Here is a 26,756-nt window from a genome sequence, read left to right on the forward strand (position 1 = left end):
CACTTTGAACCATACAACCAGCCTTACTTGGCACTGGTGCCACCTTGGATCTGGGAACCATCCTGCCTATCGTTGATTTTCAGGGGCCAGCCTACCACTCTCGGCCATAGGCCCCCAAACACAAACCACAGCCCTTTTCTCTAGCAAACAAAATTTAGCTGCCCCGCTTCTGGATGGCAAATTGCAGGAGCCACTGGGTACTACAAAAACAGCCCGACTGGGCACTGGTGCCACCTTGCGTCTGGTTACCATGCGGCGTATCGTGCATTTTAAGGAGCCAGGTGGCCACTCCCAGCCATATGCCCCCAAACACAACCCACGGCCCTTTTCTCTGGCAAACAAAACTCAGCTGCCCCGCTTCTGGATGGCAGATTGCAGGAGGCACTTGGTACTATCAAACCAGCCCGACTTGGCACTGGTGCCACCTTGGGTCTGGGAACCATCCTGCGTATTGTGGATTGTCAGGAGACAGCCGACCACTCTCGGCCACAGACCCCAATCAAAAACAAAGGTCCGTTTCCCTGGCAAAAAAAACTCAGCTGCCCCGCTTCTGGATGGGAGATTGCAGGAGGCACTTGACACTGTCAAACGAGCCCCACTTTGTACTGGTGCCACCTTGGGTCTGGGAACCATGCTGCGTATCGTGGATTTTCAGGAGCCAGACGGCCACTGCCAGCCACAGGCCCCCAAACAAAAACCACAGCCTTTTTCTCTGGCAAACAAAACTCAGCTTCCCCGCTTCTGGATGGCAGCTTGCAGGAGCCACTTGGTACTATCAAACCAGCCCGACTTGGCACTGGTGCCACCTTGGGTCTGGGAACCATCCTGCCTATCGTGGATTTTAAGGAGCCAGCCGGCTACTCCCAGCCACAGGCCCCCAACAAAAACCACGGCCCTTTTTTCTCGCAAACAAAACTTAGCTGCCTCACTTCTGGATGGCAGATTGCAGGAGCCACTTGGTGTAATCAAACCAGCCCGACTTGGCACTGGTGCCACCTTGGGTCTGGGAACCATCCTGCGTATCGTGGATTCTAAGGAGCCAGCCGGCCACTCCCAGCCACAGGCCCCCAAACAAAATCAACGGCGCTGTTCCCTGGAAAACAAAACACGCCTGCCAACTTTTTGATGGAGTTTGCAGGAACCACTTGGTATTATCAAACCAGCCCAACTTGGCACTGGTGCCACCTTGGGTCTGGATACCATGCTGCGTATCGTGGATTCTAAGGAGCCAGCCGGCCACTCCCAGCCACAGGCCCCCAAACACAAACAACGGCGCTATTCCCTGGAAAACAAAACACGCCTGCCAACTTTTTGATGGCAGATTGCAGGAGCCACTTGGTACTATCAAACCAGCCCGACTTGGCACTGGTGCCACCATGGGTCTGGTCACCATCCTGCCTATCGTAACTTTTCAGGAGCCAGCCGGCCACTCCCACCCACAGGCCCCCAAACACAAACAACGGCGCTTTTCCCTGGAAAACAAAAGTAAGCTGCCCCGCTTCTGGATGGCAGATTGCAGGAGCCACTTGGTACTATCAAACCAGCCCGACTAGGCACTGGTGCCACCTCTGGTCTGGGAACCATCCCGCGTATCGTGGATTCTAAGGAGCCAGTCGGCAACTCCCAGCCACAGGCCCCCCAACACAAACAACGGCCCGTTTCCCTGGCAAACAAAAGTAAGCTGCCCCGCTTCTGCATGGCAGATTGCAGGACGCACTTGGTACTATCAAACCAGCCCGACTTGGCACTGGTGCCACCTCTGGTCTGGGAACCATCCTGCGTATCGTGGATTCTAAGGAGCCAGCCGGCCACTCCCACCCACAGGCCCCCAAACACAAACAACGGCGCTTTTCCCTGGAAAACGAAACTCGCCTGCCAACATTTTGATGGCAGATTGCAGGAGCCACTTGGTACTATCAAACCAGCCCAACTTGGCACTGGTGCCACCTTGGGTCTGGGAACCATCCTGCGTATCGTGGATTCTAAGGAGCCAGCCGGTCACTCCCAGCCACAGGCCCCCAAACAAAATCAACGGCGCTTTTCCCTGGAAAACAAAACTCACCTGCCAACATTTTGATGGCAGATTGCAGGAGCCACTTGGTACTATCAAATCAGCCCAACTTGGCAGTGGTGCCACCATGGGTCTGGTCACCATCCTGCCTATCGTAGCTTTTCAGGAGCCAGCCGGTCACTCCCAGCTATAGGCCCCCAGACAAAAACCTCGGCCCCTTTCCCTGGCATACAAAAGTAAGCTACCCCGCTTCTGGATTGCAGATTGCAGGAGCCACTTGGTACTATCAAACCAGCCCGACTTGGCACTGGTGCCACCTCTGGTCTGGGAACCATCCTGCGTATCGTGGATTCTAAGGAGCCAGCCGGTCACTCCCAGCTACAGGCCCCCAAACACAAACAACGGCGCTTTTCCCTGGAAAACAAAACTCGCCTGCCAAATTTTGATGGCAGATTGCAGGAGCCACTTGCTACTATCAAATCAGCCCAACTTGGCACTGGTGCCACCATGGGTCTGGTCACCATCCTGCCTATCGTAGCTTTTCAGGAGCCAGCCGGTCACTCCCAGCCATAGGCCCCAGACAAAAACCTCGGCCATTTTCCCTGGCAAACAAAAGTAAGCTACCCCGCTTCTGCATGGCAGATTGCAGGAGCCACTTTGCAGCATCAAACTAGCCCGACTTGGCACTGGTGCCACGTCAGGTCTGGGAACCATCCTGCGTATCGTGGATTCCAATTAGCAAGCCGGCCACTCCCAGCCACAGGCCCCCAAACACAAACAACGGCGCTTTTCCCTGGAAATCAAAACTCGCCTGCCAACTTTTTGATGGCAGATTGCAGGAGCCACTTGGTACTATCAATCCAGCCCAACTTGGCACTGGTGCCACCATGGGTCTGGTCACCATCCTGCCTATCGTAGTTTTTCAGGAGCCAGCCGGTCACTCGCAGCCATAGGCCCCCAGACACAAAGCTCGGCCCGTTTCCCTGGCAAACAAAAGTAAGCTGCCCCGCTTCTGCATGGCAGATTGCAGGAACGACTTGGTACTATCAAACCAGACAACTTGGCACTGGTGCCACCTTGGGTCTGGGAACCATCCTGCGTATCGTGGATTCTAAGGAGCCAGCTGGCCACTCCCAGCCACAGGCCCCCAAACACAAACAACGGCGCTTTTCCCTGGAAAACAAAACTCTCCTGCCAACTTTTTGATGGCAGATTGCAGGAGCCACTTGGTTTTATCAAATCAGCCCAACTTGGCACTGGTGCCACCATGGGTCTGGTCACCATCCTGCCTATCGTAGCTTTTCAGGAGCCAGCCGGTCACTCCCAGCCATACGCCCCCAGACAAAAAGCTCGGCCCGTTTCCCTGGCAAACAAAAGTAAGCTACCCCGCTTCTGGATGGCAGATTGCAGGAGCCACTTTGCACCATCAAACTGGCCCGTCTTGGCACTGGTCCCACCTCTGGTCTGGGAACCATCCTGCGTATCATGGATTCTAATTAGCCAGCCGGCCACTCCCTACCACAGGCCCCTTAACACAAACAACGGCGCTTTTCCCTGGAAAACAAAACTCGCCTACCAACTATTTGATGGCAGATTACAGGAGCCACTTGGTACTATCAAACCAGCCCAACTTGGCACTGGTGCCACCATGGGTCTGGTCACCATCCTGCCTATCGTAACTTTTCAGGAGCCAGCCGGTCACTCCCAGCCATAGGTCCCCAGTCACAAACCTCGGCCCGTTTCCCTGGCAAACAAAAGTAAGCTGCCCCGCTTCTGGATGGCAGATTGCAGGAGCCACTTGGTACTATCAAACCAGCCCGACTTGGCACTGGTGCCACCTCTGGTCTGGGAACCATGCTGCGTATCGTGGATTTTAAGGAGCCAGTCGGCCACTCCCAGCCATACGCCTCCAAACACAAACAACGGTCCGTTTCCCTGGCAAACAAAAGTAAGCTGCCCCGCTTCTGGATGTCAGATTGCAGGAACCACTTGTTGCCAGGTTGGGGTGGTTTGATAGTACCAAGTGGCTCCTGCAATCTGCCATCAAAAAGTTTGCAAGCGACTTTTGTTTTCCAGGGAAAAGCGCCGTTGTTTTTGTTTGGGGGCCTGTGGCTGGGAGTGGCCAGCTGTCTCCTTAGAATCCACGATACGCAGGATGGGTCCCAGACCAGAGGTGGCACCAGTGCCAAGTCGGGCTGGTTTGATGGTGCAAAGTGACTCCTGCAATCTGCCATCCAGAAGCGGGGCAGCTTACTTTTGTTTGCCAGGGAAACGGGCAGAGCTTTGTGTCTGGGGGCCTATGGCTGGGAGTGACCGGCTGGCTCCTGAAAAGCTACGATAGGCAGGATGGTGACCAGACCCATGGTGGCACCAGTGCCAAGTTGGGCTGGTTTGATAGTACCAAGTGGCTCCTGCAATCTGCCATCCAGAAGCGGGGCAGCTTACTTTTGTTTGCCAGGGAAACGGGCCGAGCTTTGTGTCTGGGGGCCTATGGCTGGGAGTGACCGGCTGGCTCCTGAAAAGCTACGATAGGCAGGATGGTGACCAGACCCATGGTGGCACCAGTGCCAAGTGTGGCTGGTTTGATAGTACCAAGTGGCTCCTGCAATCTGCCATCAAAAAGTTGGCAGGTGAGTTTTGTTTTCCAGGGAAAAGCGCCGTTGTTTGTGTTTGGGGGCCTGTGGCTGGGAGTGGCCAGCTGGCTCCTTAGAATCCACGATACGCAGGATGGTTCCCAGACCAGAGGTGGCACCAGTGCCAAGTCGGGCTGGTTTGATGGTACAAAGTGGCTCCTGCAATCTGCCATCCAGAAGCGGGGTAGCTTACTTTTGTTTGCCAGGGAAACGGGCCGAGGTTTGTGACTGGGGGCCTATGGCTGGGAGTGACCAGCTGGCGCCTGAAAAGCTACGATAGGCAGGATGGTGACCAGACCCATGGTGGCACCAGCGCCAAGTTGGGCTGGTTTGATAGTACCAAGTGGCTCCTGCAATCTGCCATCAAAAAGTTGGCAGGCCAGTTTTGTTTTCCAGGGAAAAGCGCCGTTGTTTGTGTTTGGAGGCCTGTGGCTGGGAGTGGCCGGCTGCCTCCTTTGAACCCAGGATACGCAGGATGGTTCCCAGAGCCAAGGTGGCGTCAGTGCCAAGTTGGGCTGGTTTGATAGTACCAAGTGGCTCCTGCAAACTGCCATCCAGAAGCGGGACAGCTTACTTTTGTTTCCCAGGGAAACGGGCCGAGGTATTTGTCTGGGGGCCTATGGCTGGGAGTGACTGGCTGGCTACTGAAAAGCTACGATAGGCAGGATGGTTACCAGACTCATGGTGGCACCAGTGCCAAGTCGGGCTGGTTTGATAATACTAAATAGCTCCTGAAATCTGCCATTCAGACGCGCGGCAGCGGATTATTGTTTGCTGGAGAAAAGTTCCGTGGTTTTTTTTTGGGGGTATATGGCTGGACGTGGCCGGCTGGCTCCTTAAAAAGCTCGATACGCAGGATTGTTCCCTGACCCAAGGTGGCATCAGTGCCAAGTCGGGCTGTTTTCGTAGTACCAAGTGCGTCCTGCAATTTGCCATCCAGAAGAGGGGCAGTTGAGTTTTGTTTGCCAGAGAAAAGGGCCGTGGTATATGTTTGGGGGCATATGGTTGAGAGTGGCCGGCTGGCCCCTGAAAATCCACGATAGGCAGGATGGTTCCCAGAACCAAGGTGGCACCAGTGCCATGTTGGCCTGGTTTGATAGTACCATGTGGCTCCTGCAATCTGCCATCCAGAAGCGGGGCTGCTTACTTTTGTTTGCCAGGGAAACGGGCCGAGATATTTGTCTGGGGGCCTATGGCTGGGAGTGAGCGGCTGGCTCCTGAAAAGCTACGATAGGCAGGATGGTGACCAGACCCATGGTGGCACCAGTGCCAAGTTGGGCTGGTTTGATAGTACCAAGTGGCTCCTGCAATCTGCCATCAAAAAGTTGTCAGGCGAGTTTTGTTTTCCAGGGAAAAGCGCCGTTGTTCTTGTTTAGAGGCCTGTGGCTGGGAGTGGCCGGCTGGCTCCTTTGAACCCACGATACGCAGGATGGTTCCCAGACCCAAGGTGGCACCAGTGCCAAGTCGGGCTGGTTTGATACTACCAAGTGCGTCCTGCAATCTGCCATCCAGAAGCGGGGCAGCTTAATTTTGTTTGCCAGGGAAACGGGCCGTGGGTTTTGTATGGGGGCCTATAGCTGAGAGTGGCCGGCTGGCTCCTGAAAATCCACGCTAGGCAGCATGGTTCCCAGATGCAAGGTGGCACCAGTGCCAAGTCGGGCTGGTTTGATGGTGCAAAGTGGCTCCTGCAATCTGCCATCCAGAAGCGGGGCAGCTGATTTTTGTTTGCCAGAGAAAAATTCCGTGGATTGTTTTTGGGGGCATATTGCTGGGAGTGGCCGGCTGGCTCCTTAAAATGCTCGATACGCATGATGGTTCCCAGGTCCAAGGTGTCACCACTACCAAGTCGGCCTGCGGTTTTAGTATCAAGTTCATCCTGCAATTTGCCATCCAGAAGAGGGGCAGTTGAGTTTTGTTTGCCAGAGAAACGGGCCGAGGTTTCTGTTTGGGGACATATGGCTGAGAGTGGCCGGGTGGCCCCTGAATATCCACGATACACAGGATGGTTCCCAGATCCAAGGTGGCACCAGTGCCAAGTTGGGCTGGTTTGATAGTACCAAGTGTCTCCTGCAATCTGCCATCCAGAAGCGGGGCAGCTTACTTTTGTTTGCCAGAGAAATAGGCCTAGGTTTTGTCTGGGGGCCTGTGGCTAGGAGTGGCCGGCTGGCTCCTAAGAATCCACGATACGCAGGATGTTTCCCAGACCCAAGGTGGCACCAGTGCCAAGTCGGGCTGGTTTGATAGTACCAAGTGGCTCCTGCAAACTCCATCAAAATGTTGGCAGACGTGTTTTATTTTCCAGGGAACAGCGCCGTTGATTTTGTTTGGGGACCTGTGGCTGGGAGTGGCCGGCTGGCTCCTTAGAATCCACGATACGCAGGATGGTTCCCAGACCCAAGGTGGCACCAGTGCCAAGTCGGGCTGGTTTGATTACACCAAGTGGCTCCTGCAATCTGCCATCCAGAAGTGAGGCAGCTAAGTTTTGTTTGCCAGAAAAAAGGGCCGTGGTTTTTGTTGGGGGCCTGTGGCTGGGAGTAGCCGGCTGGCTCCTTAAAATCCACGATAGGCTGGATGGTTCCCAGACCCAAGGTGGCACCAGTGCCAAGTCGGGCTGGTTTGATAGTACCAAGTGGCTCCTGCAATCTGCCATCCAGAAGCGGTGCAGTTGAGTTTTGTTTGCCAGAGAAAAGGGCCGTGGGTTGTGTTTGGGGGCATATGGCTGGGAGTGGCCGGCTGTCTCATTAAAAAGATCGATACGCAGGATGGTTCCCAGACCCAAGGTGGCACCAGTGCCAAGTCGGGCTGTTTTTATAGTACCAAGTGCGTCCTGCAATTTGCCATCCAGAAGAGGGGCAGTGGAGTTTTGTTTGCCAGGGAAACGGGCCGAGGTTTGTGACTGGGGACCTATGGCTGGGAGTGACCGGCTGGCTCCTGGAAAGCTACAATAGGCAGGATGGTGACCAGACCCATGGTGGCACCAGTGCCAAGTTGGGCTGGTTTGATAGTACCAAGTGGCTCCTGCAATCTGCCATCAAAAAGTTGGCAGGCGAGTTTTGTTTTCCAGGGAAAAGCGCCGTTGTTTGTATTTGGGGGCCTGTGGCTGGGAGTGGCCAGCTGGCTCCTTTGAACCCACGATACGCAGGATGGTTCCCAGACCCAAGGTGGCACCAGTGCCAAGTCGGGCTGGTTTGATACTACCAAGTGCGTCCTGCAATCTGCCATCCAGAAGCGGGGCAGCTTAATTTTGTTTGCCAGGGAAACGGGCCGTGGGTTTTGTTTGGGGGCCTATGGCTGAGAGTGGCCGGCTGGCTCCTGAAAATCCACGCTAGGCAGCATGGTTCCCAGATGCAAGGTGGCACCAGTGCCAAGTCGGGCTGGTTTGATGGTGCAAAGTGGCTCCTGCAATCTGCCATCCAGAAGCGGGGCAGCTGATTTTTGTTTGCCAGAGAAAAATTCCGTGGATTGTTTTTGGGGGCATATTGCTGGGAGTGGCCGGCTGGCTCCTTAAAATGCTCGATACGCATGATGGTTCCCAGGTCCAAGGTGTCACCACTACCAAGTCGGCCTGCGGTTTTAGTATCAAGTTCATCCTGCAATTTGCCATCCAGAAGAGGGGCAGTTGAGTTTTGTTTGCCAGAGAAACGGGCCGAGGTTTCTGTTTGGGGACATATGGCTGAGAGTGGCCGGGTGGCCCCTGAATATCCACGATACACAGCATGGTTCCCAGATCCAAGGTGGCACCAGTGCCAAGTTGGGCTGGTTTGATAGTACCAAGTGTCTCCTGCAATCTGCCATCCAGAAGCGGGGCAGCTTACTTTTGTTTGCCAGAGAAATAGGCCTAGGTTTTTGTTTGGGGGCCTGTGGCTAGGAGTGGCCGGCTGGCTCCTAAGAATCCACGATACGCAGGATGTTTCCCAGACCCAAGGTGGCACCAGTGCCAAGTCGGGCTGGTTTGATAGTACCAAGTGGCTCCTGCAAACTCCATCAAAAAGTTGGCAGGCGTGTTTTGTTTTCCAGGGAACAGCGCCGTTGATTTTGTTTGGGGGCCTGTGGCTGGGAGTGGCCGGCTGGCTCCTTAGAATCCACGATACGCAGGATGGTTCCCAGACCCAAGGTGGCACCAGTGCCAAGTCGGGCTGGTTTGATTACACCAAGTGGCTCCTGCAATCTGCCATCCAGAAGCGGGGCAGCTGACTTTTGTTTGCCAGGGAAATGGGCCGTTGTTTGTGTTTGGGGGCCTGTGGCTGGGAGTGTTCGGCTGGTTCCTGAATATGTACGATACGCAGGATTGTTCCCAGACCCAAGGTGGCACCAGTGCCAAGTCGGGCTGGTTTGATGGTGCAAAGTGGCTCCTGCAATCTGCCATCCAGACGCGGGGCAGCGGATTTTTGTTTCCATGAGAAATGGTCCGTGGTTTGTTTTTGGGGGTATATGGCTGGGCGTGGCCGGCTGGCTCATTAAAAAGCTCGATATGCAGGATGGTTCCCTGACACAAGGTGGCACCAGTGCCACGTCGGGCGGTTTTCGTAGTACAAAGTGCGTCCTAAAATTTGCCATCCAGAAGAGGGGCAGTTGAGTTTTGTTTGCCAGAGAAAAGGTCCGTGGTTTGTTTTTTGGGGGCATATGGCTGAGAGTGGCTGGCTGGCCCCTGAAAATCCACGATACACAGGATGGTTCCCAGATCCAAGGTGGCACCTGTGCCAAGTCGGGCTGATTTGATAGTACTAAGTAGCTCCTGCAATCTGCCATCCAGAAGCGGGGCAGCTTACTTTTGTTTGCCAGGGAAACGGGCCGAGGTTTGTGTTTGGGGGCCTATGGCTGAGAGTGACCGGCTGGCTCCTGAAAAGCTACAATAGGCAGGATGGTGACCAGACCCATGGTGGCACCAGTGCCAAGTTGGGCTGGTTTGATAGTACCAAGTGGTTCCTGCAATCTGCCATCCAGAAGCAGGGCAGCTGAGTTTTGTTTGCCAGAGAAAAGGGCCTTGGTTTGTGTTTGGGGGCATATGGCTGGGTGTGGCCAGCTGGCTCCTTAAAATGCACGATATGCAACATGGCTCCCAGACCCAAGGTGGCACCAGTGCCAAGTTGGGCTGGTTTGATAGTACCAAGTGGCTCCTGCAATCTTCCATGATCACGTGGAGAAATACTTTCTGGTTTCAGCCTCATGCTCTTTCTTCTCTCCCTCAACTTCTCTATCACCTCTCATCTGGTTCACATGCGCTGTCTTCAAGGTCCACAGGCTACTTTTCACAGAATCTTCTGGCCTGATGAAGTAAGAATGATGAATAGAACAGAGCTGGGATCTATTTTCCAGTTTGGATAAAATGCATTCTGCACACAAATCCAAGGAGAACGGGCTGCCCCGATGCCCAGAAAATCTTTCACTCCTGCTAGTGTTCTACGTCAACCGCAACTTAGTCTGAAAGAAAAGCTTTTTCTCTGAGAGCATCTGAGAGGTTTGCATGAAGCACTGATATCTGACATATGCAATTTTGAATAGGAGAGGAAAAAGAAAATGGCAAGGAGTTTTTAATTTTAGTGGTTTCAATTTTAATTTCCGTGCACTTTTTCAAAACTTGTCAGCTCAAATGCCCATCAACATCTTTTAGTCATCTGTAAGTCAGTATTCATATAAAATGTGCTTCAAATCCAAAGAATTTCAAATTTGCACTCCAAGCTTCTATGCCTAGATTTATGATTTCCTACACATATTAGATGAAAGGAAGGCCTTTTTTACTGTGGGAGTGCTGGAACACTGGAACAGGTTGCCCAGAGAAGTTGTGGGTGTCCCATCCCTGAAAGTATTCAAGGTCACCTTGGACGGGGCTTGGAGCAGCAACAAAGGAGAAGCTTGATGGTAGAGAAACAAAGTTGGACTATAGAAGAAACTCGGATTGAAGTATAGGATCAAGTTTTCTCTCAGCTCTTGGGGTAAATTCAAAGTTGTACAAAATGACATTTATCTGTGCTATTCACTACTGTAACAGAAAGTTTCATGAAAACTGTACAGAAGATAGTAAATTTTAAAAGAGATAAGAATTACAGCATAAAATCCATGGGATAGGTTACAACATGAGACACTCTCTAAGAGAAAATCTCTTTGTTTCAGCACTTCATCGGGGTAAGATTTCATGAAGTGCCAAAGAAGGCGGCAAAATATCATTCGGGACATTATTTACTGGAATTCAGCCTGGCCATTAGTAGGAACTGCCTTTGAACATATCATGTAGATATACCACACACACTTTCCCTTCACTGAAAAATTACTGTTTACAACAAATAAGCAATTGACGATCAAAATTGATTGAAAGCATCTTAAACATGTCAAGTATTTCATTGTAGATGATCTGTGATCCAAATGCTTCTTCCACCTTCGAGAGGGACAGAAGAATTCTTCCATATCATGATGGTTTAAAATTGTATCAACCAATGTTTTCTGCTGAAAAGATATCATCTATTTTTTTCTATTTTTGGAAGAAAATATTCCTAGACATACAACAGGTGAGAACTAAGTAATTTTAAAGAAACAAATGAAATGAAAATATTCTGTAAATAGAATGAAATGAAAAGCTGTGTTTTAAATAGGAGCTAAATATTAAACAGAATTTTTGTACCAGGCATTTGAATTACTGCACCAGCTCTTTTGCCCATCAAGAGAGGCATTTAGCATTTCAGTCTTTTCCAAGGTGTTCATGATCTGCTATGCTGATCTCTGTGTGTGCCTAGGTGTGTGTGGAGGGGGGGGCATATGAAGGGGAGTGTGTATGTTTGCTTTACAATTGTTGTGGCAGATTCATGCCTCAGCTCCACATTTTGTTTTAAAAAGGTCACACCGAGTGGATATGAAGTTTACTATCAACAAGAGATCGATTCCCAAATCATCCATTTGACTCTCCCTTATAAATCATGTGCTTTGTTGCATATTTTATCAAATATACTTTCAAGCCAGATGGAGGAAGGAGGATGTGGGAATCCCTCCACCATCTTGCAACTTTTATGTAAGTAGGTTTTCAAGAAAATCATCATTTCTCTTTTAAATATGTCTGGAACAGGCATGATGGTAGTGTCAACCTGTTGGAGTTTTTGTTGCTGGAAGAAGTTGTACAAAAGGATTGGTTTTTACATTGACCAGTTACTGAATCAAGCGCAGGAATACATTGGAAATTTAGCTGGGGGTTCCTTTTCCCAGCAGACTACTTCTAGAACGAGCTTGTACACTGAAGCTGACTCTTTTGCTCTCTTTTTGTTTCTTTCCTATTTTCTTGGCTTCTTTGCCACTATCTAGACAATTTTGGAACTTTGTTCCCAACTAAAATGGTTTCAATAGTCTGATTGTGATCATACATTTTTACAAGGAATTTTTAAAATCTTTCCTCGAGTCCAGAAAGTCAAGGACTTAGATCTTTTTCTTCCCTTATCAATATTGCCATGAAATTGATAAATAAAGACCAACTCTTTATTTTTGTTTTTAACCCACGTAGATAATTCCCATCCATTAATCCATTTTGTGGACCAATAGCTGCCATTCTGATGGAAGCTGTCACTTCTTAACAATAGGCATTCTGTGACTATGTTGACTGCACTTTGGGTGAAGATCCTAACTGGTCTTAGATATACATAGGGAGAAATTTGCTCAGCCAGTGTCAGTCTTAAGCATGCGTATCAGAAGATCTTTCTAGAGCTGGGAATTTTCCCATGAAAGGGATTCAGTTAGGGAAGAGACACTTGTGCCAGAGTTTTACATTCTTCTTGAACACTGCTTAAGGAACTTAGATGCCATGTCCATTTGGATCTCTGTCTGCACAGAACTTTGTCATGCCAGCGCTTTGAAATGCATCTTGAAGAGAATTCACTAGCACAGAATGAAAGAGAGTGGAAGGGGTTGGTGGGGCTAACCAGGCCCAACCCCCCTGCCTAAACCAGGATACCTAGAGCCTCTTGCCCAGGATTCTATCTGGGTGTACTTTTAATGTCTTCAAAGATCCAGGCTCCACAATCTTTCTGGGCAGTCTGTGCCGTGGTTCAGTCACCCTGACAGTAAAGAAACATTTACTGATGTTCAAAGGCAATCTCCTGTATTTCAGTGTGTGCCCACTGCCTCTTGTCTTTTCCCTCAGCATCACTGAAAAGACACTGATTCCCTCCCCTTTGCACTATTGCTTCCATATGTATGTGTGATGCCATGTAGAGGTATGTCAAAAACCTCCCTGAAGCCCAGGCAGATAATATTCCCTTCATCTACCAGTCAAGTTGATTCATCAGAGGAGTTTAAAGTGATGTTCAGCATGAAATTCCCCTGAAAAATCATGCTAACTACATTATTTGGTCATCTGTCATGTGCCTGGCAAGGATTTCCAGGAAGAGCTGCTTCATCAACTTCCTGGGGATAAAAAAGAGGCTGGCTGGTTTGTACTATGGCGAGTCCTCTTAATTGCCTTTTTTGAAGATGGGTGTCATTTGCTAACATCCACTCTTTAGCTCCTCTTCTCATCTACACCTCGGCAAAAAGCTTTTCCACTATGTCTGGCTAGGAAAAACTGTGCCAGCACAGAAAACATCTCCCATCGTGTTCTAGAAGTTGCACGGATGTCTGCCAAGTGTTTGGCAGGAAGAAAAGAAAAGTTGTCCAAAACAGCTTCCAATCGAATGTTCCTGTGATTGGAAAAGTCAGGAGAGTGCAAAGGTTCTGTTTTCTATCAGTTGGCAAGGTGCGCACACAATCCCAGTGTTGTACAGCTTGCTTCTTCACCTTCCCGAAGCTGCCGCTCTCGCCGGCTGCCGGAGCCCAAGAAGCGGCTTCTTCGCGCAAAGACGATTGTGCCGCTCACAGTGCTCTCCTTAGCGCGGCTTCTGCCGAAAGACGCCCGGCAGCGGCTCTTACCTCCGGAGAGCATCCTACCTTCGTCTTTAGCTCCTCTTCTCATCTACACCTCGGCAAAACGCTTTTCCACTATGTCTGGCTAGGAAAAACTGTGCCAGCACAGAAAACATCTCCCATCGTGTTCTAGAAGTTGCACGGATGTCTGCCAAGTGTTTGGCAGGAAGAAAAGAAAAGTTGTCCAAAACAGCTTCCAATCGAATGTTCCTGTGATTGGAAAAGTCAGGAGAGTGCAAAGGTACTGTTTTCTATCAGTTGGCAAGGTGCGCACACAATCCCAGTGTTGTACAGCTTGCTTCTTCACCTTCCCGAAGCTGCCGCTCTCGCCGGCTGCCGGAGCCCAAGAAGCGGCTTCTTCGCGCAAAGACGATTGTGCCGCTCACAGGGCTCTCCTTAGCGCGGCTTCTGCCGAAAGACGCCCGGCAGCGGCTCTTACCTCCGGAGAGCATCCTACCTTCGTCTTTAGCTCCTCTTCTCATCTACACCTCGGCAAAACGCTTTTCCACTATGTCTGGCTAGGAAAAACTGTGCCAGCACAGAAAACATCTCCTATCGTGTTCTAGAAGTTGCACGGATGTCTGCCAAGTGTTTGGCAGGAAGAAAAGAAAAGTTGTCCAAAACAGCTTCCAATCGAATGTTCATGTGATTGGAAAAGTCAGGAGAGTGCAAAGGTACTGTTTTCTATCAGTTGGCAAGGTGCGCACACAATCCCAGTGTTGTACAGCTTGCTTCTTCACCTTCCCGAAGCTGCCGCTCTCGCCGGCTGCCGGAGCCCAAGAAGCGGCTTCTTCGCGCAAAGACGATTGTGCCGCTCACAGGGCTCTCCTTAGCGCGGCTTCTGCCGAAAGACGCCCGGCAGCGGCTCTTACCTCCGGAGAGCATCCTACCTTCGTCTTTAGCTCCTCTTCTCATCTACACCTCGGCAAAACGCTTTTCCACTATGTCTGGCTAGGAAAAACTGTGCCAGCACAGAAAACATCTCCCATCGTGTTCTAGAAGTTGCACGGATGTCTGCCAAGTGTTTGGCAGGAAGAAAAGAAAAGTTGTCCAAAACAGCTTCCAATCGAATGTTCCTGTGATTGGAAAAGTCAGGAGAGTGCAAAGGTACTGTTTTCTATCAGTTGGCAAGGTGCGCACACAATCCCAGTGTTGTACAGCTTGCTTCTTCACCTTCCCGAAGCTGCCGCTCTCGCCGGCTCCCGGAATCGAAGAAGCGGCTTCTTCGCGCAAAGACGATTGTGCCGCTCACAGGGCTCTCCTTAGCGCGGCTTCTGCCGAAAGACGCCCGGCAGCGGCTCTTACCTCCGGAGAGCATCCTACCTTCGTCTTTCGCGTCTTTTGTAGTCTACATCTTAGCAAAACGCTTTTCCACTATGTCTGGCTAGGAAAAACTGTGCCAGCACAGAAAACATCTCCCATCGTGTTCTAGAAGTTGCACGGATGTCTGCCAAGTGTTTGGCAGGAAGAAAAGAAAAGTTGTCCAAAACAGCTTCCAATCGAATGTTCCTGTGATTGGAAAAGTCAGGAGAGTGCAAAGGTACTGTTTTCTATCAGTTGGCAAGATGCGCACACAATCCCAGTGTTGTACAGCTTGCTTCTTCACCTTCCCGAAGCTGCCGCTCTCGCCGGCTCCCGGAACCGAAGAAGCGGCTTCTTCGCGCAAAGACGATTGTGCCGCTCACAGTGCTCTCCTTAGCGCGGCTTCTGCCGAAAGACGCCCGGCAGCGGCTCTTACCTCCGGAGAGCATCCTACCTTCGTCTTTCGCGTCTTTTGTAGTCTACATCTTAGCAAAACGCTTTTCCACTATGTCTGGCTAGGAAAAACTGTGCCAGCACAGAAAACATCTCCCATCGTGTTCTAGAAGTTGCACGGATGTCTGCCAAGTGTTTGGCAGGAAGAAAAGAAAAGTTGTCCAAAACAGCTTCCAATCGAATGTTCCTGTGATTGGAAAAGTCAGGAGAGTGCAAAGGTACTGTTTTCTATCAGTTGGCAAGGTGCGCACACAATCCCAGTGTTGTACAGCTTGCTTCTTCACCTTCCCGAAGCTGCCGCTCTCGCCGGCTCCCGGAACCGAAGAAGCGGCTTCTTCGCGCAAAGACGATTGTGCCGCTCACAGGGCTCTCCTTAGCGCGGCTTCTGCCGAAAGACGCCCGGCAGCGGCTCTTACCTCCGGAGAGCATCCTACCTTCGTCTTTCGCGTCTTTTGTAGTCTACATCTTAGCAAAACGCTTTTCCACTATGTCTGGCTAGGAAAAACTGTGCCAGCACAGAAAACATCTCCCATCGTGTTCTAGAAGTTGCACGGATGTCTGCCAAGTGTTTGGCAGGAAGAAAAGAAAAGTTGTCCAAAACAGCTTCCAATCGAATGTTCCTGTGATTGGAAAAGTCAGGAGAGTGCAAAGGTACTGTTTTCTATCAGTTGCAAGGTGCGCACACAATCCCAGTGTTGTACAGCTTGCTTCTTCACCTTCCCGAAGCTGCCGCTCTCGCCGGCTGCCGGAGCCCAAGAAGCGGCTTCTTCGCGCAAAGACGATTGTGCCGCTCACAGTGCTCTCCTTAGCGCGGCTTCTGCCGAAAGACGCCCGGCAGCGGCTCTTACCTCCGGAGAGCATCCTACCTTCGTCTTTCGCGTCTTTTGTAGTCTACATCTTAGCAAAACGCTTTTCCACTATGTCTGGCTAGGAAAAACTGTGCCAGCACAGAAAACATCTCCCATCGTGTTCTAGAAGTTGCACGGATGTCTGCCAAGTGTTTGGCAGGAAGAAAAGAAAAGTTGTCCAAAACAGCTTCCAATCGAATGTTCCTGTGATTGGAAAAGTCAGGAGAGTGCAAAGGTACTGTTTTCTATCAGTTGGCAAGGTGCGCACACAATCCCAGTGTTGTACAGCTTGCTTCTTCACCTTCCCGAAGCTGCCGCTCTCGCCGGCTGCCGGAGCCCAAGAAGCGGCTTCTTCGCGCAAAGACGATTGTGCCGCTCACAGTGCTCTCCTTAGCGCGGCTTCTGCCGAAAGACGCCCGGCAGCGGCTCTTACCTCCGGAGAGCATCCTACCTTCGTCTTTCGCGTCTTTTGTAGTCTACATCTTAGCAAAACGCTTTTCCCACTATGTCTGGCTAGGAAAAACTGTGCCAGCACAGAAAACATCTCCCATCGTGTTCTAGAAGTTGCACGGATGTCTGCCAAGTGTTTGGCAGGAAGAAAAGAAAAGTTGTCCAAAACAGCTTCCAATCGAATGTTCCTGTGATTGGAAAAGTCAGGAGAGTGCAAAGGTACTGTTTTTCTATCAGTTGGCAAGGTGCGCACCCAATCCCAGTGTTGTACAGCTTGCTTCTTCACCTTCCCGAAGCTGCCGTTCTCGCCGGCTGCCGGAGCCCAAGAAGCGGCTTCTTCGCGCAAAGACGATTGTGCCGCTCACAGTGCTCTCCTTAGCGCGGCTTCTGCCGAAAGACGCCCGGCAGCGGCTCTTACCTCCCGAGAGTGGCAGCTTCGGGAAGGTGAAGAAGCAAGCTGTACAACACTGGGATTGTGTGCGCACCTTGCCAACTGATAGAAAACAGTACCTTTGCACTCTCCTGACTTTTCCAATCACAGGAACATTCGATTGGAAGCTGTTTTGGACAACTTTTCTTTTCTTCCTGCCAAACACTTGGCAGACATCCGTGCAACTTCTAGAACACGATGGGAGATGTTTTCTGTGCTGGCACAGTTTTTCCTAGCCAGACATAGTGGAAAAGCGTTTTGCTAAGATGTAGACTACAAAAGACGCGAAAGACGAAGGTAGGATGCTCTCCGGAGGTAAGAGCCGCTGCCGGGCGTCTTTCGGCAGAAGCCGCGCTAAGGAGAGCACTGTGAGCGGCACAATCGTCTTTGCGCGAAGAAGCCGCTTCTTGGGCTCCGGCAGCCGGCGAGAGCGGCAGCTTCGGGAAGGTGAAGAAGCAAGCTGTACAACACTGGGATTGTGTGCGCACCTTGCCAACTGATAGAAAACAGTACCTTTGCACTCTCCTGACTTTTCCAATCACAGGAACATTCGATTGGAAGCTGTTTTGGACAACTTTTCTTTTCTTCCTGCCAAACACTTGGCAGACATCCGTGCAACTTCTAGAACACGATGGGAGATGTTTTCTGTGCTGGCACAGTTTTTCCTAGCCAGACATAGTGGAAAAGCGTTTTGCTAAGATGTAGACTACAAAAGACGCGAAAGACGAAGGTAGGATGCTCTCCGGAGGTAAGAGCCGCTGCCGGGCGTCTTTCGGCAGAAGCCGCGCTAAGGAGAGCACTGTGAGCGGCACAATCGTCTTTGCGCGAAGAAGCCGCTTCTTGGGCTCCGGCAGCCGGCGAGAGCGGCAGCTTCGGGAAGGTGAAGAAGCAAGCTGTACAACACTGGGATTGTGTGCGCACCTTGCCAACTGATAGAAAACAGTACCTTTGCACTCTCCTGACTTTTCCAATCACAGGAACATTCGATTGGAAGCTGTTTTGGACAACTTTTCTTTTCTTCCTGCCAAACACTTGGCAGACATCCGTGCAACTTCTAGAACACGATGGGAGATGTTTTCTGTGCTGGCACAGTTTTTCCTAGCCAGACATAGTGGAAAAGCTTTTTGCCGAGGTGTAGATGAGAAGAGGAGCTAAAGACGAAGGTAGGATGCTCTCCGGAGGTAAGAGCCGCTGCCGGGCGTCTTTCGGCAGAAGCCGCGCTAAGGAGAGCCCTGTGAGCGGCACAATCGTCTTTGCGCGAAGAAGCCGCTTCTTGGGCTCCGGCAGCCGGCGAGAGCGGCAGCTTCGGGAAGGTGAAGAAGCAAGCTGTACAACACTGGGATTGTGTGCGCACCTTGCCAACTGATAGAAAACAGTACCTTTGCACTCTCCTGACTTTTCCAATCACAGGAACATTCGATTGGAAGCTGTTTTGGACAACTTTTCTTTTCTTCCTGCCAAACACTTGGCAGACATCCGTGCAACTTCTAGAACACGATGGGAGATGTTTTCTGTGCTGGCACAGTTTTTCCTAGCCAGACATAGTGGAAAAGCGTTTTGCTAAGATGTAGACTACAAAAGACGCGAAAGACGAAGGTAGGATGGTCTCCGGAGGTAAGAGCCGCTGCCGGGCGTCTTTCGGCAGAAGCCGCGCTAAGGAGAGCACTGTGAGCGGCACAATCGTCTTTGTGAGAAGAAGCCGCTTCTTGGGCTCCGGCAGCCGGCGAGAGCGGCAGCTTCGGGAAGGTGAAGAAGCAAGCTGTACAACACTGGGATTGTGTGCGCACCTTGCCAACTGATAGAAAACAGTACCTTTGCACTCTCCTGACTTTTCCAATCACAGGAACATTCGATTGGAAGCTGTTTTGGACAACTTTTCTTTTCTTCCTGCCAAACACTTGGCAGACATCCGTGCAACTTCTAGAACACGATGGGAGATGTTTTCTGTGCTGGCACAGTTTTTCCTAGCCAGACATAGTGGAAAAGCGTTTTGCTAAGATGTAGACTACAAAAGACGCGAAAGACGAAGGTAGGATGCTCTCCGGAGGTAAGAGCCGCTGCCGGGCGTCTTTCGGCAGAAGCCGCGCTAAGGAGAGCCCTGTGAGCGGCACAATCGTCTTTGCGCGAAGAAGCCGCTTCTTCGGTTCCGGGAGCCGGCGAGAGCGGCAGCTTCGGGAAGGTGAAGAAGCAAGCTGTACAACACTGGGATTGTGTGCGCACCTTGCCAACTGATAGAAAACAGTACCTTTGCACTCTCCTGACTTTTCCAATCACAGGAACATTCGATTGGAAGCTGTTTTGGACAACTTTTCTTTTCTTCCTGCCAAACACTTGGCAGACATCCGTGCAACTTCTAGAACACGATGGGAGATGTTTTCTGTGCTGGCACAGTTTTTCCTAGCCAGACATAGTGGAAAAGCGTTTTGCTAAGATGTAGACTACAAAAGACGCGAAAGACGAAGGTAGGATGCTCTCCGGAGGTAAGAGCCGCTGCCGGGCGTCTTTCGGCAGAAGCCGCGCTAAGGAGAGCCCTGTGAGCGGCACAATCGTCTTTGCGCGAAGAAGCCGCTTCTTGGGCTCCGGCAGCCGGCGAGAGCGGCAGCTTCGGGAAGGTGAAGAAGCAAGCTGTACAACACTGGGATTGTGTGCGCACCTTGCCAACTGATAGAAAACAGTACCTTTGCACTCTCCTGACTTTTCCAATCACAGGAACATTCGATTGGAAGCTGTTTTGGACAACTTTTCTTTTCTTCCTGCCAAACACTTGGCAGACATCCGTGCAACTTCTAGAACACGATGGGAGATGTTTTCTGTGCTGGCACAGTTTTTCCTAGCCAGACATAGTGGAAAAGCGTTTTGCTAAGATGTAGACTACAAAAGACGCGAAAGACGAAGGTAGGATGGTCTCCGGAGGTAAGAGCCGCTGCCGGGCGTCTTTCGGCAGAAGCCGCGCTAAGGAGAGCACTGTGAGCGGCACAATCGTCTTTGCGCGAAGAAGCCGCTTCTTGGGCTCCGGCAGCCGGCGAGAGCGGCAGCTTCGGGAAGGTGAAGAAGCAAGCTGTACAACACTGGGATTGTGTGCGCACCTTGCCAACTGATAGAAAACAGTACCTTTGCACTCTCCTGACTTTTCCAATCACAGGAACATTCGATTGGAAGCTGTTTTGGACAACTTTTCTTTTCTTCCTGCCAAACACTTGGCAGACATCCGTGCAACTTCTAGAACACGATGGGAGATGTTTTCTGTGCTGGCACAGTTTTTCCTAGCCAGACATAATGGAAAAGCGTTTTGCTAAGATGTAGACTACAAAAGACGCGAAAGACGAAGGTAGGATGCTCTCCGGAGGTAAGAGCCGCTGCCGGGCGTCTTTCGACAGAAGCCGCGCTAAGGAGAGCCCTGTGAGCGGCACAATCGTCTTTGCGCGAAGAAGCCGCTTCTTGGGCTCCGGCAGCCGGCGAGAGCGGCAGCTTCGGGAAGGTGAAGAAGCAAGCTGTACAACACTGGGATTGTGTGCGCACCTTGCCAACTGATAGAAAACAGTACCTTTGCACTCTCCTGACTTTTCCAATCACAGGAACATTCGATTGGAAGCTGTTTTGGACAACTTTTCTTTTCTTCCTGCCAAACACTTGGCAGACATCCGTGCAACTTCTAGAACACGATGGGAGATGTTTTCTGTGCTGGCACAGTTTTTCCTAGCCAGACATAGTGGAAAAGCGTTTTGCTAAGATGTAGACTACAAAAGACGCGAAAGACGAAGGTAGGATGCTCTCCGGAGGTAAGAGCCGCTGCCGGGCGTCTTTCGGCAGAAGCCGCGCTAAGGAGAGCACTGTGAGCGGCACAATCGTCTTTGCGCGAAGAAGCCGCTTCTTGGGCTCCGGCAGCCGGCGAGAGCGGCAGCTTCGGGAAGGTGAAGAAGCAAGCTGTACAACACTGGGATTGTGTGCGCACCTTGCCAACTGATAGAAAACAGTACCTTTGCACTCTCCTGACTTTTCCAATCACAGGAACATTCGATTGGAAGCTGTTTTGGACAACTTTTCTTTTCTTCCTGCCAAACACTTGGCAGACATCCGTGCAACTTCTAGAACACGATGGGAGATGTTTTCTGTGCTGGCACAGTTTTTCCTAGCCAGACATAGTGGAAAAGCGTTTTGCTAAGATGTAGACTACAAAAGACGCGAAAGACGAAGGTAGGATGCTCTCCGGAGGTAAGAGCCGCTGCCGGGCGTCTTTCGGCAGAAGCCGCGCTAAGGAGAGCCCTGTGAGCGGCACAATCGTCTTTGCGCGAAGAAGCCGCTTCTTGGGCTCCGGCAGCCGGCGAGAGCGGCAGCTTCGGGAAGGTGAAGAAGCAAGCTGTACAACACTGGGATTGTGTGCGCACCTTGCCAACTGATAGAAAACAGTACCTTTGCACTCTCCTGACTTTTCCAATCACAGGAACATTCGATTGGAAGCTGTTTTGGACAACTTTTCTTTTCTTCCTGCCAAACACTTGGCAGACATCCGTGCAACTTCTAGAACACGATGGGAGATGTTTTCTGTGCTGGCACAGTTTTTCCTAGCCAGACATAGTGGAAAAGCGTTTTGCTAAGATGTAGACTACAAAAGACGCGAAAGACGAAGGTAGGATGGTCTCCGGAGGTAAGAGCCGCTGCCGGGCGTCTTTCGGCAGAAGCCGCGCTAAGGAGAGCACTGTGAGCGGCACAATCGTCTTTGCGCGAAGAAGCCGCTTCTTGGGCTCCGGCAGCCGGCGAGAGCGGCAGCTTCGGGAAGGTGAAGAAGCAAGCTGTACAACACTGGGATTGTGTGCGCACCTTGCCAACTGATAGAAAACAGTACCTTTGCACTCTCCTGACTTTTCCAATCACAGGAACATTCGATTGGAAGCTGTTTTGGACAACTTTTCTTTTCTTCCTGCCAAACAGTTGGCAGACATCCGTGCAACTTCTAGAACACGATGGGAGATGTTTTCTGTGCTGGCACAGTTTTTCCTAGCCAGACATAGTGGAAAAGCGTTTTGCTAAGATGTAGACTACAAAAGACGCGAAAGACGAAGGTAGGATGCTCTCCGGAGGTAAGAGCCGCTGCCGGGCGTCTTTCGGCAGAAGCCGCGCTAAGGAGAGCCCTGTGAGCGGCACAATCGTCTTTGCGCGAAGAAGCCGCTTCTTGGGCTCCGGCAGCCGGCGAGAGCGGCAGCTTCGGGAAGTGAAGAAGCAAGCTGTACAACACTGGGATTGTGTGCGCACCTTGCCAACTGATAGAAAACAGTACCTTTGCACTCTCCTGACTTTTCCAATCACAGGAACATTCGATTGGAAGCTGTTTTGGACAACTTTTCTTTTCTTCCTGCCAAACACTTGGCAGACATCCGTGCAACTTCTAGAACACGATGGGAGATGTTTTCTGTGCTGGCACAGTTTTTCCTAGCCAGACATAGTGGAAAAGCGTTTTGCCGAGGTGTAGATGAGAAGAGGAGCTAAAGACGAAGGTAGGATGCTCTCCGGAGGTAAGAGCCGCTGCGGGCGTCTTTCGGCAGAAGCCGCGCTAAGGAGAGCCCTGTGAGCGGCACAATCGTCTTTGCGCGAAGAAGCCGCTTCTTGGGCTCCGGCAGCCGGCTGAGAGCGGCAGCTTCGGGAAGGTGAAGAAGCAAGCTGTACAACACTGGGATTGTGTGCGCACCTTGCCAACTGATAGAAAACAGTACCTTTGCACTCTCCTGACTTTTCCAATCACATGAACATTCGATTGGAAGCTGTTTTGGACAACTTTTCTTTTCTTCCTGCCAAACACTTGGCAGACATCCGTGCAACTTCTAGAACACGATGGAGATGTTTTCTGTGCTGGCACAGTTTTTCTCTAGCCAGACATAGTGGAAAGCGTTTTGCCGAGGTGTAGATGAGAAGAGGAGCTAAAGACGAAGGTAGGATGGTCTCCGGAGGTAAGAGCCGCTGCCGGGCGTCTTTCGGCAGAAGCCGCGCTAAGGAGAGCACTGTGAGCGGCACAATCGTCTTTGCGCGAAGAAGCCGCTTCTTGGGCTCCGGCAGCCGGCGAGAGCGGCAGCTTCGGGAAGGTGAAGAAGCAAGCTGTGCAACACTGGGATTGTGTGCGCACCTTGCCAACTGATAGAAAACAGTACCTTTGCACTCTCCTGACTTTTCCAATCACAGGAACATTCGATTGGAAGCTGTTTTGGACAACTTTTCTTTTCTTCCTGCCAAACACTTGGCAGACATCCGTGCAACTTCTAGAACACGATGGGAGATGTTTTCTGTGCTGGCACAGTTTTTCCTAGCCAGACATAGTGGAAAAGCTTTTTGCCGAGGTGTAGATGAGAAGAGGAGCTAAAGAGTGGATGTTAGCAAATGACACCCATCTTCAAAAAAAGGCAATTAAGAGGACTCGCCATAGTACAAACCAGCCAGCCTCTTTTTTATCCCCAGGAAGTTGATGAAGCAGCTCTTCTGGAAATCCTTGCCAGGCACATGACAGATGACCAAATAATGTAGTTAGCATGATTTTTCAGGGGAATTTCATGCTGAACATCACTTTAAACTCCTCTGATGAATCAACTTGACTGGTAGATGAAGGGAATATTATCTGCCTGGGCTTCAGGGAGGTTTTTGACATACCTCTACATGGCATCACACATACATATGGAAGCAATAGTGCAAAGGGGAGGGAATCAGTGTCTTTTCAGTGATGCTGAGGGAAAAGACAAGAGGCAGTGGGCACACACTGAAATACAGGAGATTGCCTTTGAACATCAGTAAATGTTTCTTTACTGTCAGGGTGACTGAACCACGGCACAGACTGCCCAGAAAGATTGTGGAGCCTGGATCTTTGAAGACATTAAAAGTACACCCAGATAGAATCCTGGGCAAGAGGCTCTAGGTATCCTGGTTTAGGCAGGGGGGTTGGGCCTGGTTAGCCCCACCAACCCCTTCCACTCTCTTTCATTCTGTGCTAGTGAATTCTCTTCAAGATGCATTTCAAAGCGCTGGCATGACAAAGTTCTGTGCAGACAGAGATCCAAATGGACATGCATCTAAGTTCCTTAAGCAGTGTTCAAGAAGAATGTAAAACTCTGGCACAAGTGTCTCTTCCCTAACTGAATCCCCTTTCATGGGAAAATTCCCAGCTCTAGAAAGATCTTCTGATACGCATGCTTAAGACTGACACTGGCTGAGCAAATTTCTCCCTATGTATATCTAAGACCAGTTAGGATCTTCACCCAAAGTGCAGTCAACATAGTCACAGAATGCCTATTGTTAAGAAGTGACAGCTTCCATCAGAATGGCAGCTATTGGTCCACAAAATGGATTAATGGATGGGAATTATCTACGTGGGTTAAAAACAAAAAATAAAGAGTTGGTCTTTATTTATCAATTTCATGGCAATATTGATAAGGGAAGAAAAAGATCTAAGTCCTTGACTTTCTGGACTCGAGGAAAGATTTTAAAAATTCCTTGTAAAAATGTATGATCACAATCAGACTATTGAAACCATTTTAGTTGGGAACAAAGTTCCAAAATTGTCTAGATAGTGGCAAAGAAGCCAAGAAAATAGGAAAGAAACAAAAAGAGAGCAAAAGAGTCAGCTTCAGTGTACAAGCTCGTTCTAGAAGTAGTCTGCTGGGAAAAGGAACCCCCAGCTAAATTTCCAATGTATTCCTGCGCTTGATTCAGTAACTGGTCAATGTAAAAACCAATCCTTTTGTACAACTTCTTCCAGCAACAAAAACTCCAACAGGTTGACACTACCATCATGCCTGTTCCAGACATATTTAAAAGAGAAATGATGATTTTCTTGAAAACCTACTTACATAAAAGTTGCAAGATGGTGGAGGGATTCCCACATCCTCCTTCCTCCATCTGGCTTGAAAGTATATTTGATAAAATATGCAACAAAGCACATGATTTATAAGGGAGAGTCAAATGGATGATTTGGGAATCGATCTCTTGTTGATAGTAAACTTCATATCCACTCGGTGTGACCTTTTTAAAACAAAATGTGGAGCTGAGGCATGAATCTGCCACAACAATTGTAAAGCAAACATACACACTCCCCTTCATATGCCCCCCCCTCCACACACACCTAGGCACACACAGAGATCAGCATAGCAGATCATGAACACCTTGGAAAAGACTGAAATGCTAAATGCCTCTCTTGATGGGCAAAAGAGCTGGTGCAGTAATTCAAATGCCTGGTACAAAAATTCTGTTTAATATTTAGCTCCTATTTAAAACACAGCTTTTCATTTCATTCTATTTACAGAATATTTTCATTTCATTTGTTTCTTTAAAATTACTTAGTTCTCACCTGTTGTATGTCTAGGAATATTTTCTTCCAAAAATAGAAAAAAATAGATGATATCTTTTCAGCAGAAAACATTGGTTGATACAATTTTAAACCATCATGATATGGAAGAATTCTTCTGTCCCTCTCGAAGGTGGAAGAAGCATTTGGATCACAGATCATCTACAATGAAATACTTGACATGTTTAAGATGCTTTCAATCAATTTTGATCGTCAATTGCTTATTTGTTGTAAACAGTAATTTTTCAGTGAAGGGAAAGTGTGTGTGGTATATCTACATGATATGTTCAAAGGCAGTTCCTACTAATGGCCAGGCTGAATTCCAGTAAATAATGTCCCGAATGATATTTTGCCGCCTTCTTTGGCACTTCATGAAATCTTACCCCGATGAAGTGCTGAAACAAAGAGATTTTCTCTTAGAGAGTGTCTCATGTTGTAACCTATCCCATGGATTTTATGCTGTAATTCTTATCTCTTTTAAAATTTACTATCTTCTGTACAGTTTTCATGAAACTTTCTGTTACAGTAGTGAATAGCACAGATAAATGTCATTTTGTACAACTTTGAATTTACCCCAAGAGCTGAGAGAAAACTTGATCCTATACTTCAATCCGAGTTTCTTCTATAGTCCAACTTTGTTTCTCTACCATCAAGCTTCTCCTTTGTTGCTGCTCCAAGCCCCGTCCAAGGTGACCTTGAATACTTTCAGGGATGGGACACCCACAACTTCTCTGGGCAACCTGTTCCAGTGTTCCAGCACTCCCACAGTAAAAAAGGCCTTCCTTTCATCTAATATGTGTAGGAAATCATAAATCTAGGCATAGAAGCTTGGAGTGCAAATTTGAAATTCTTTGGATTTGAAGCACATTTTATATGAATACTGACTTACAGATGACTAAAAGATGTTGATGGGCATTTGAGCTGACAAGTTTTGAAAAAGTGCACGGAAATTAAAATTGAAACCACTAAAATTAAAAACTCCTTGCCATTTTCTTTTTCCTCTCCTATTCAAAATTGCATATGTCAGATATCAGTGCTTCATGCAAACCTCTCAGATGCTCTCAGAGAAAAAGCTTTTCTTTCAGACTAAGTTGCGGTTGACGTAGAACACTAGCAGGAGTGAAAGATTTTCTGGGCATCGGGGCAGCCCGTTCTCCTTGGATTTGTGTGCAGAATGCATTTTATCCAAACTGGAAAATAGATCCCAGCTCTGTTCTATTCATCATTCTTACTTCATCAGGCCAGAAGATTCTGTGAAAAGTAGCCTGTGGACCTTGAAGACAGCGCATGTGAACCAGATGAGAGGTGATAGAGAAGTTGAGGGAGAGAAGAAAGAGCATGAGGCTGAAACCAGAAAGTATTTCTCCACGTGATCATGGAAGATTGCAGGAGCCACTTGGTACTATCAAACCAGCCCAACTTGGCACTGGTG

Source organism: Melospiza melodia, chromosome 5 (assembly GCF_035770615.1).
Source record: "Melospiza melodia melodia isolate bMelMel2 chromosome 5, bMelMel2.pri, whole genome shotgun sequence".
NCBI lineage: Eukaryota > Metazoa > Chordata > Aves > Passeriformes > Passerellidae > Melospiza > Melospiza melodia.